Source organism: Mesocricetus auratus, unplaced genomic scaffold (assembly GCF_017639785.1).
Source record: "Mesocricetus auratus isolate SY011 unplaced genomic scaffold, BCM_Maur_2.0 Super-Scaffold_100006, whole genome shotgun sequence".
Classification (NCBI taxonomy): domain Eukaryota; kingdom Metazoa; phylum Chordata; class Mammalia; order Rodentia; family Cricetidae; genus Mesocricetus; species Mesocricetus auratus.
In genome coordinates this window covers 32,944,026-32,953,362 of record NW_024429190.1, presented here as the reverse complement: position 1 = coordinate 32,953,362, position 9,337 = coordinate 32,944,026, and the positions used below count along the sequence as shown (strand labels likewise).

General features: G+C 48.3%; 1 long non-coding RNA gene across 1 annotated transcript; it reads left to right on the top strand.

Annotated features, from left to right (window-relative positions):
• Positions 1-1,332: 1,332 nt before the first annotated feature.
• On the top strand, positions 1,333-8,180 carry LOC121140820. The gene is made up of 3 exons (XR_005877748.1): positions 1,333-1,535; positions 3,581-4,546; positions 5,519-8,180. It is a non-coding gene; the product is annotated as an uncharacterized LOC121140820 (long non-coding RNA).
• Positions 8,181-9,337: the final 1,157 nt, after the last annotated feature.

The following is a 9,337-nucleotide window of genomic DNA, read 5'->3' as shown; positions in this document are numbered from 1 at the left end:
GCCTTCCCAAGCAACGCTGGTTTCTTGTCTTCCTGTGTAAGCAGGGCCACTCTCCAGACCCTGGTTCTCCTTCATCCCCATCTTCCACAACACCCAGCAGGTTGTGCAAGCTTGAGGCTCCCGAGTTAAGGTTACATCCTTCTATCCTGTCCCTCCCGTGCCTCTTCCGGTTCCCCTTTCTCTCCAACTCCTTGTACTTCTGCTTGGCAGCTGAGCTCACGACTGTGTGGCTCTCTCTATACCTGTGGCTAGGGACTCACCACTTCCCTAAGGTCATCCCTCTGTTTCTTCACGGGTGGTGATAGAAGAGCATCCTGGTTGACTTGCAATGATGAAAATGGGTACCGTTTGTGATGGAATGAAAGTCTATAAAGACTGTAGAATATGAATTCCAGTTTTCTGAGCTTAGGATTGAGGTGAGCTGGAGGGGGTGGGAATGGGAGTTGGCCATGCACCCAGCTAGAGAATTTACCCCCTGCCACTTCCCTGAGGAAAGTCATGTCACACTTCTCTTTTCTCTTAGGCAATGACTCAGTGGTTTGGTTGTCAGCAAGCACAGCGGTTGCCAGGGATGCTTTAGTCCTTTGTATGATAATTTGCAGGTTAAACTAAGTAGCTTCACAATGAAATGAGGCAGTGTGTACCTTAGGATGCCCAGAAAACAATACTACGTCTGCATTGCAGACTAACCTCTATAAGAACAGAAGCCAGAACCAGCGAGGCAGTGCTGCAAAAGTAGCTGGTGTCTCCAAAGCAGGGCTGCGCCTGGGAAGGGAGAGCATCACCACTTCTGGAATGAAAAGAGGAGGACAGCTCAATTCTGCAAGGCCTGAGACCTGGGGGCCCCTGAGGCCAGAGCTAAGCCAAGACTACTTCAGTGTAGAGAGGAGTATGGCCTCGAGAGTCTCTTCATGCCGCCTTCCTGCAGGGAAGCTGGGTTCTTGCAGTAATGTTGAGACTCCCAAGGAGATAAACCTCTCATTTCATACCAATCAGTCTAGCGCTTGCCTGGAAGACCTGCTCCTGAAGCATACTTTTGGCTAGCTCCTTTGATCTTAACAGGGTCAAAATTCCCTCCAAGTTATCCCTTTAAGCAGGGGGAATGGAGGTTCACCCTAAGGGTGACAACTCACAAAAAAGACAGCGGTATCCAGGTTCTGTTTCAGCTACCTCTTATTCTATGGACTCAGAGGGTTGGGAGTGGGGCTAGTTTATTTGTGGCGGGTGACAGTCTGTGAAGGACAGTACATTAGCCACTGTGAGCCTTGGCAACAGGAAGGCCTGCTGTTGGAAGTCAACTCAAACACTGCAGAGCCAGAAGGTCAGCTGTTCTAAGTGCACCACACCCTGGGATGTGAAACTGGGACTTGTTCCAGAAAGAGACTGTGGTCAGATGGGCAGGGCATCAACAATCCCTGAGGCTGAGCCCTGGGTAGAGCCTTTAAGTCAGCTGCTCGTCCTGGGCCTCAGGAACATGCTCAGACCTCGCCCTGTAGAACCGAAGGGGAAAAGAAGAGAAGCCCAGCTCCCACCAGGTACTGATGTGGCGGCAAGAAGAGGCCATAGGACCCTTCCTGAGTCTTATTCCCTAGCCACCCACTCCCTGGTTGAGTGTGGACCCGCCAACTTCTCCCTCCTACTCTGGTTCCTCATTCCTAACTCTGGTCTGCAGCGGCGTCCTAAGGGAACACCCAGTGCTGGTTTTTGATGATTTGAGTTTATGGTGTCCTGAGCTGTAGATAGCACGTGGGGGAATAAGGATGCCATGGAGCGCTGACTGGTGATTTCCCCTGAGAGTCCGGGGCCTTGGGGAAGCACAGGAGACAGGCAGCTTGGGTCTGCATGTCAGCTGTCAGCAGAGAGCTTGCCAGAATTCTGTGGAGGAGGCAAGATGAGCTCATTAGACTGACCCGTGTAAATCGGTGCCTTTCACAGCTGAGTGTCCCGGAGAATGGAGGGCTGAGTGGGAAATCCTGTGTGTGAAAGCCAGCCTGATATCGAAATGAGGCTATTGGAGAATATTTAATGACATGGAAAAATGTTCCATGAAAAGGTGAAAAAAGCAGTTACATAAAGCAGCATATGTGGAATGATCCTCTTATGGTGGAGAAAAAATATTCCCTCTAAAAGTAGATATGTGTGAACACACGCACACACACACACACACACACACACAGCCTTTTCCTTAACGAAGACACTACCCACAGACCTGTTGAGTGGCCAGTTCTCAGGCAACCATGGTTCACTTTACACAAATCTATGGAGGCCTTCAATGTCAGTATTGAAGACTTGGGAGTTACTTAATTGGAAGGCAGAAAATAAAGTTATATTTGAAATAAACTTGGATCCACATCAATCAGCCACATAAGGAGTGAGGAGGGTCTGGAAAAGTCACTGATCTCTGGCTTTCTTGCACCAATTTCTTACCCAGCAGGGACGGTTAAACAGGATGTGAAATCCATGGGTTGGCCTGTGGCCTGTGCAAGGAAGATCTGAACTATTGAGTTTCTTCCCGGTGCATTTGAGCTGAGAAATTAGTGGGGAGCTGTCAGTGGGCAACTGGAAGGAGTTTAAAGACAGACAGCTCTAGCCAAGTAAAGGCCACGGGGAGTCACAGATGATGCACACTATGAGGATAGAGACATTAAAATGAATAAGCAATAGTCATTAAAAGACTGAGTTCCAACTTGAGGAAAAGATGAGCTCAGCGGAACAAAAGGTGCACCAGAGAAAGTACGAGATGGTGACACTGCGGATCGCGTTGGAGTTCGCTTAGGAGCAAGCTGTGACAGTGGCGGGGTGCAAGTGACTTACTTAGGAAGTGATCCCAGGAAACTCCAGCAACGGAAGTGACTGGGAGGAGGGAGCAGTCAACAAATGGCACATTACCGCACCAGCTACAGAAGTGAGCAACCGGAACTCCATCTAGGGAAACTTACGGGTCTCCATCTCAGAGTGGTCCCCAGCCTAAGGGTCACCGCTACAGGCACTGCTGAGAGTCACCGGTTGAGGATTGTTCCTGTAGCAGTGGACCCCTGACATGAGAACCCTGTGCTTGTGGGAAGAACTGCCTTCCAGGGCTCTAGGAAAAAGTCCCCAGGCAGAGATCCAAACCCTCTGAGCTGCGACGATGACCCTGGGCATGGGACAAAGCCCACTCAACAGTCTCTGGGGTAGAGTGTTGGCCCACTCAAAGCCCACTCAACAGTCTCTGGGGTAGAGTGTTGGCCTTGCCCAGACAGAGGCTCCTCTGCAGCCTGAGAGATGGTGAGAGGCCTTTGAGCTCTCTCGGAGCTGTTGCGTTGATTTTGATTTCCCAGAGCTTCCTTCTTTGGCTTCATTATAGAAAGCCTCAGGGGCCCGAGCTAACTGGAAAGAACCAGACTGAACCCCAATGTGTAATGGGAAGTGAGGAAAGGAAGAAGTCACACCCTTTCCAAGAATGTGGGTCTCCTCAGCCGCCCACAGACTGTCCTATATTACAGAAGCTTTAGAAGATTAAGAGTCCTTGGGTAGGTTCTTAAATTATGCAGAGGGTGGATTATTTAACATGTTCCCTCATCTCCTCCTTAACTCCCAGTGATGTGCTAAGAAATTCTGGAGCTGTTCCCCAAGCTGGGGATTGAGAAGCCCCACAAAGTTCCTGAGCCTGGTCACTATCAACGGCTCACTACAGCATTGTGGGATGGACATCATCATGTCAACTACAAGCCAGGCATGACTTAACAGACTCCACGGGACATTATAGTCTAAGACAGGTTTGTGTATGAGAATTCTCACAGAGGCTTTTGGCCTGGGCCTGGTGATGTGAGGATACATTCACCAGGAGGGGGAAATGGGGCTTGGAGGAATCGGGACTGACTGAAGCAGAAAGGATGGTGAAGCAAAGGCCCTGAGCTGAGCCGATGGAGTGGCGCACACCTGTATTCCAGCGCTAGGGATGCAGACGTGAGGATCAGGAGTTCAAGACCAGCTTCAGCTACCAGCAAATCTGATAACATCTGGGTCTCTACAAGACCCTACCTCAAGAAAAGAAGAAGAAGAACAACAACAAAAAAACCCCTGAGCCGGGAAAGAGTCAAATAGTTTTGAGAACAGACACAGACATCAAAGTCCGAATAGGAGATGAGAAGAGTGAAGATCTCCCTCTCCTACCATGATGTCAAAGGCTTCACATCTTGGATGGATTTGAATTTCACAGAAAATTGGGATTCCCAAAAAGTTGTTCATGGAGCTCTTGGAGGTCAACCACCTTCCATTCATGAGCTTTTGGTGGACATTTTTTCCCATTTTTTTATTTCATTTCATATTCCAATCACAGTTTTCCCTCCCACCCTACCTCCCACCCCCCTTGACTCCTCCCATCCACCCCACTTCCCCTCTAACCCACCCCCAGTCCACTCTTCCTCACAGGTAATTGGTGGGACTTTTTTGATTCAACCCGTAATAACAGCCAACCTTGGGTTAACTGAACAAAGGTCCCCGGCATTGTGGTCTAAGGTTCAGCAGGACATTGGAGGAGCTGCAGGGGGATCTACATCAATGTGTAAGTTGTTTTTCTTGCCACTCTAACCAAATATCCAACAAAAGCATCTTAAGGGGTTTATTTTGGCTCAGAGTCCAGAGGAGTGGGGTCCATCATAGAAGAGGGAGCACAGCAGAGGGACCACAGATGTTGAGGGTGGGCCTTTCCTCTTCAGTTATACCTTTCTGTAAATCTCCATAACAATACACAACCTGAAGGTGGACCTCAGTAAGGCCTGTTTGATTCTTAATCCAATCAAGTTGAAATGGAGATTTTGCCATCATAAAAAGCAAGCCTGTCTTCTGCCAGGGACTTTGGACAGCCCTGACAAAGCCTTCAGCATCTTGTTCTGTGCCAAAGCTGACCACAACCAAATGAAGTTATTGACAGTACCTTGGCCATCTGGCCTCAGCATCCTATAAAGAACTGCTGGGTGTTTCTTAGCACTAACCCAATGGGAGCTTCATGATCCCAGGTGGAGGCCTGGCCCTCAAGGTAGTTTGTAAGTGAGAGCTGAATCTGGAGACTCACATCTCTTCACATGGCTCTCAGACCCCAACATACCCTTAAGGGCCCCGCACTGCTCCTGCAGCTCATGAAACTTTCAACAATGGCTTCTCCTATCTTTCCCACAGAAAGAGTCTATGATGTCCAAGAGTAATGATAATGTCACTTAAAGACATATTTGCTGATTTATTCATTTCTCCTAATAGTATGCTCCCCACATTCTATAGCCGAGGAGATTCAAGCAAAGAGAAGCAACTTGCCTGAGGCCCACAATGAGAAAGAGAGACTTGAAGTTACACCCAGGAGTCCTGGCTATAGCATCTATTCTCCCAAGAGGCTTTGCACCATGAAAACAGCTGAACTATATCCCATGAGAGTTTTCAAATCTCTAGAGGGAGGGGGTAGAGAGACAGACAGACAGTGCTAATGGTTCAACATTTTAGTGTACTTAATTTCATCCCAAACTAAAGGCTTGTATCTTTTCAGGTAGGACAAATTGCTCAGTGCAAGCCAAGTGTTTCATTCACCCTGTTCTCCACCAGGAAACAGCTATCTGTTCCAATGCCGGAAGCAACACTGGTGCGTGGGATTTCCCAAAGCAAGCACACATGACTCTACCACAGTGACTTCCTGAAAGATGCATATGTGACTCCACCACACTGCCGTTCGTACTGTTGCTCTTTGTGATGTGCAGCATTTCAAGTCCATAGTAAATTGTGTGGGCAAGTCTGGATACCTAGACATTCCAGTGTCTCCTCAGTCAGTCCTGGCTCCTGGCTGGCCTCTCAGCTTGTCCTGAATTCTTCTTCTTGCCTGCATACTATCTTCCATCCTTCAGGATCCAGTTCAGGCAGCCATCAAATACCCTGCAAGCATGTTCCTTGCCTACTTTGGCTGAATTTTGGTACCTAGGACCCATAACATCTATTGCTCTGATGGCCAAAGTCTACTAGCTTGTCTGTGTCCTTCACTGTTAGATCTATAGGTGAGCAGGTGCTGAACTGCTTCTCTATAATCCCAGAGACTAATAACATCTAGTTCCTGATAGGCTTTAAACAATGTTTACCAGGTAGAATATAGAAACCATTTGTGCATGGTAATATCTCCTGTATTGGATTGCCTGCCTTTGGTTGTGTACATGCATACATATGCACCCTCTGTTTATTCCCCACTGCACTCCCATTTCTCTGTCTTACTCTCAGTCTCCATCTTGCTGCAATATAATCATATTCTTGCTGTTAGTAACTCAAGAATCCACTTCCAGGCCCACCTACTCTGCATGCCTATGGACCATGCCTGTGGACTATGCCTGCGGACCATGCCTATGGATCATGTATGCCTATGGACCATGCCTGCGGACCATGTCTGTGGACTATGCCTGCGGACCATGCTTATGCACCATGCCTATGGACAATACCTATAGATCATGGCATTTGCTTTTCTAGGATTCTCAAGCTACTCCTTTTTCGACATTTCTCTTCTCAACTAGATTGTCAGCCTTATGGAGACAGAAGCCGTATGGCTCCCAGTAGGCGCCCTATCACTGTTTGTTTAACAAATGAACAAACAAAATGAATCTAAACAGGTGCAGTTTAGAGTTCCCTAAGGAACTCAGAAAGACAGGACTTCCATTTGCAGCCAAACTCTCTGATGGCCACCCAGAAAGAGTGACAATGGAGGACATCTGAGGACATCCACCTCAGATGTCAACTCTGTTCCAGCATAAGCCTGAGAGCAGAAACCTCATCAACTTTGTGACCCTGTACCTCCCTTGTTCCATCCATCCCTGCCTCGTTCCTATTATGTAGCTATGTAACTCAGGCCTCTTTGAGGCAACAGAAACCTGACAAGCTTAGAAACAAACCTTATCTCCTACAATATGCAAAATTCTATTCTCAACACTCAACACTGAATATTTTGGGACTAGATCAGCGTACAGAATTCCCAACAAGTTAGCAGGCACTTCTACAGACGACTCTCCCCTGGACTCCAGGTCTGCTCTCTTTTTAAAAGATCTATTTATTTGTGTGTGTGTCTGTGTGGATGTATGCTATAGCCACGTGTGTGCATGCTGAAGAGGCTGGGATAGGGTGTCAGGTTACCTGGAGCTGGAGCTGCAGGGATACTGGGAACTGAACATGGGTCTCCATAAGATCACCAGCCATCTCCCCAGCCCCGGTCTGCTTCTCTCTCACTCCGTGAGGACACTACAGGGAGAGGTTGAGTTTTGAGTTCTCAGTCCCCAGACTGCCCCCAGAAGCCATTTCAAACGATGCTATGCGTGGAGGAAGAGAAGGGGTTGGAGGCACATACCCTCTAGGAATCCCCACGAGTTCAATTGCCCCAGATCTATCGGAACCCATCTGTTTGGGGCTTATATGAAAGCACGATCACATGATTCATTAGACCCCTGGTCATTGGTGATCAACGTTAAGAGTCCATCCTGCCCCCTTCGCTAGGGAAGAGAGTGGGGGGGGGTGAAAAGCTCCAGTATTCCCACCTATCCCTGCCCCAGTCTTTCTTGGATCCAGACCCTTTCTGGAAGCTACTTAGAGGCTGCCAGCCACCAGCCATCTCATTAGCACACAGGACACTCACGCATCACTTCAGAGATTCTTAGGAATTATATGCCAGGAAACTGGGACAGCGTTTAAATGTATAAACACCTTGTTATAAATCACAGTATGACAACTCACTAAGCAAAAAGCTGGAAGATAATGCCTCGAATAGTGAAACCACAGGCAAGGCAGAGCAACACAAGGTGAGGGCCGGAATTCCTGTTTTCTCTCTTCTCCAAATCCTGTTCCACCTCATTGTCTCAGAACAGCTTACTTCACGCAGCAGGAGCCAAAGCAGCCTGTCATCTTGGCACTCAAATGCAAGCACCCCCTCAGCCAGGGCTTGAAGTGGACGTCCTGGAGAAAGGCTGGACTTGGCCTGGTTCAGGTCACCTGAGCATGTCCAGAACCAATCACCAGGACCAATGGCTGAAGAACCTTTGTACTTGGGTCTGGGGTCCATTATTAGGAAGGGATGGGTATAGTAGAGATCATGGCCTCAGGGGAGTTCTTAGGACTAAGTTAAGGGGCCACCAGAATTTACTGTTCTTACATCTCTCAAAATCCAGAACTCTGATCTGTGGTGTGAACTCCCAGTAGCATCCTTGACTGGTGTCTTTAGGTAACTTCCTTCAAGTCCAAAACACCTCTAGTCCTCTAATGATTCTCCTTCTGCTGCAGCATAGGTTCTCAACCTGTGGGTCAAGGCCCCTAGAGTTGCATATCAGATATTTTCATTACAATATTACAATTTATAACTGTAGCAAAACTACAGTTATGAAGAGGCAATGGAAATAATTTCATGTTTGGGGGTCAGCACAACATGAGTAACTGTATTAAAGAGTCCCAGCATTAGGAAGGTTGATAACCTCTGCTCTAGAGAGACCACCAAAGGGCCTGTAGCCAGCTGACGAATAAGGCATAGAACCAGAAGTGCCGTCCCAGCCTGGAGCTCTACAAACACTGGTTATTTTCAACCAGGGACAAAAATTTCCCCCAGGAAACATATGCCAGGGTTTGGGGGACACTTTTGCGGCCTCTACTGGGAGGTGGGTCATGTGCTGCTGGCATTTGGTGGGTGGAGACCAGAAACACCACACTAAACATTCTACCATTCACAGGGCAGCCCCCCACCAAAATCAAGACCTCCCCGGCTCAAATGGTCCTTTATGCGTAAGTCAAGGAGGCCAGCTTTCCAGGAAGTGCTGATGATGCTCCTGTTGGTTAATTTCATGCATCACTTGGCCGGACCACAGAGTCAGAGTCTGGCCACTTGTTTGCTGATGTGTCTGTACCTGCGACTCGGCATGAGATGAAGATTTGATTGACAGATGAGGCGAAGCACACTGCCCTCCCAGTGTGGGTGGGCTTTGTCTGACGTGAACAAAAGACTTGAGCACCCCCAGCTGCCTGCTGAGCTGGGTCGCTGAGGTCTTTTTCTGGGTTTGTAGCCCGCCCGCTCCTGCTAGCGTGCACACCATTGGCTCCCAGCCTCCAGACTTGGACTGCGGTTCCACTAGCTGTTCTCCTGGGTCTCTGGCTTGCCAACTGCAGATTTTGAGACTTCTCAGACTTCATAATTATATCAGCCAATTTCCTATAATCTCATTCCCTCTCCCTTCATGTATGTATATTGTTATATACATACGTATTTTTTTCAATTCCTCTGGAGAACCCTGAGCAACACGATGCAGGGAGGCGCTTCTTACGAAGTTGGGTTCCTAGCACCCATTTCTCTGCTTCATGG